This window comes from Vicia villosa, linkage group LG5 (assembly GCF_029867415.1).
Source record: "Vicia villosa cultivar HV-30 ecotype Madison, WI linkage group LG5, Vvil1.0, whole genome shotgun sequence".
Lineage (NCBI taxonomy): Eukaryota > Viridiplantae > Streptophyta > Magnoliopsida > Fabales > Fabaceae > Vicia > Vicia villosa.
The window spans coordinates 155,961,540-155,963,908 of NC_081184.1; positions in this window are offsets into that span (position 1 = coordinate 155,961,540).

Sequence of the window (2,369 nt, forward strand, 5' to 3'; positions counted from 1 at the left end):
AATTTTTTAAAAAAATCAACAAAAAAAATTAATAAAAAATAAAAAAAAATTAAATTCCACGTGGCAGTGCTGACTGTGCCACATTGCTTATGTGTTGTACAGTCAGCACTACCAAAAATGCCATGTAGGCAAGATTCTAAGAATCTTGGCCAAAAAAATTGATCAGGGTCAAATTTGATGGAATCTTTATTTTGCAAGGTTTATCCAATAAATTTTTTTATTAGAGGGGGTAGACCGAATCTCGCCTATATGATAGGGGGTAAAGTAGTATTAACCCAATCTTTTATTGCCTCAACAATAACAATATAACTCCACAAAAACATAAAATCTACATGGTTTAGTGTCTCAAAAACAAGAACAACAAATCTTAAAAGACAACTAGTTTGAACAACAACATAACACATAACATGAATGGTGGAAATGCTTCACGTATCATAAATGTGAAGAAGATGTCAAAAAAATGAGTTTCGTGCTTCCTTCTTGCATGTTTCGTGTCACCTTTCCTTGATCCATATGAGTTGGAGAAGATATGGTGAAGGTTAATGAAGAAATATTGTACGATTGGGATAAGATGTGAGAGGTTAGGGGTTCGCTTATAGAGTTAGGGCGATGTTCTGTTTAGAAGTGAAAAAAATTTCTTTTATATATGTAATTTGTTTTAATATAAAAAATGGAAAAATTTTCACCACAGTTGAAGTAAGAACCATGTCGAAATGTCCCTCAGAAACAAGTTTTTAGCGTGTTAGTGAGTGACATTTCACTACAGTTGTTACTTTCAATCGAGAATAAAAGTTGTAAATTTATATTTTAAAAATAAAATAAAGGGAACACACCCCTTTCGTAATAAAAAAACACAAAATTATTGGTGTTTAGATTCAAAGTGTGTCCCTCATTCACCTTTCACTGCAGTAATTAGTTTTGACTAAGGTGAAAAGTTAATAAGAAATTAAAAAAGAAAGGTGTTTAGTGAAAAGATATTACCTCAATGGAATAAATGGCGAATGTAAGTGTATTTTTACGAAATGTACAATTTATAATAGTGTGCGAAACGTTGTTAAATCCAGAGCAAAGCTCTGTATGATTTGTCTTAATACATGAATTATTTTCACCTAAAAGGAGCACACTCTCAAGACTCAAACCTTTACCACTAGATCAATTCCAAGTGGTTTATCCAAAAGCAATTATTGTAAGAAATGAAAGTAATTGTGATACATGTAAAAACAATTTTTTATATGCTTATAGTCATTCTTCCACCTAATTTGTAGGGTGTTTAAGTGTCATATTCTACAAAAAGTACGGAGAGAGAGAGTCGAGGGAAAATTTATCATGTTTTCAAGAATAACTAAAAATAAAAAAATTTGAATATTTAATTTTTTTAAATTGAAATAATTTTATTTTAGTAATAGTTGTCATATATATATATATATATATATATATATAATATTTATTATTTATTATTTATTTATTTAACTTATTTATGTACATAATAGAATTATTTATCTATTCATTTCGTAAGTGTTTTTAAAAAAATTTACTTACTTGCATTAGTGAATTTTAATAAATATTATATACAATTATTTAATTAATTTGTCTTTTTTTATACATATATTAATATAAAAAAAATAAGGTTTAAAGTTTCCTATTTTTAAAAAATAAATAAATGATCATTTGATTCATTGCTATGTTACGTTGAGATTTAGTGTATGCATGAATCACATAGAAGCAACATGTCCAACGTGTACAAACGTCTTTAAAATCTTCTTTTGAGAATGATGTATTTCATAAAATATCTATATAAATAATTGAAGGTAATATTTTTTTTAAGCAAAAAAGAGATTATATTAATAATCAAACAAACCAAAAGATTACAAGGAACACAAGAAGGGGACAAGACCAAAACCTCTTAAGTGCAAAGCCTAAGCTTAGGAGTACCCGCCTTGTCTAACAAGTAATCCGCCTTAATATCGTTATGAACACTATTAAACCAAGTTGTGCTTCTACTCGATAAATTGATATTTGCCAAGATATCTGCGCAAAAATTGGCCTCTCTATAAATGTGCGTGATAATGAAATCCATACTAAGAGTGTACGCCAACACGAGAGCCAACGAGATTTGATTATCCAAGGCACAAGATGAACATTCGAGAAAGCTTATACCAAAAGTAAACAATTCGTTTCAATCCATAGCTTATTCCAATTTAAATGCTTAGCCTTTTCAATAGCTATAATAGCTGCCATGAATTATGCAAAAACAGGAGATCCTTCATTCAAAAACACACTGAAACTGAGCATGTGCACAACCTTAACGTCTCGGTAGATTTCACCACAAGCAGTAAACAAAGGGGAACCAGAGGCAACACCGTCTATGT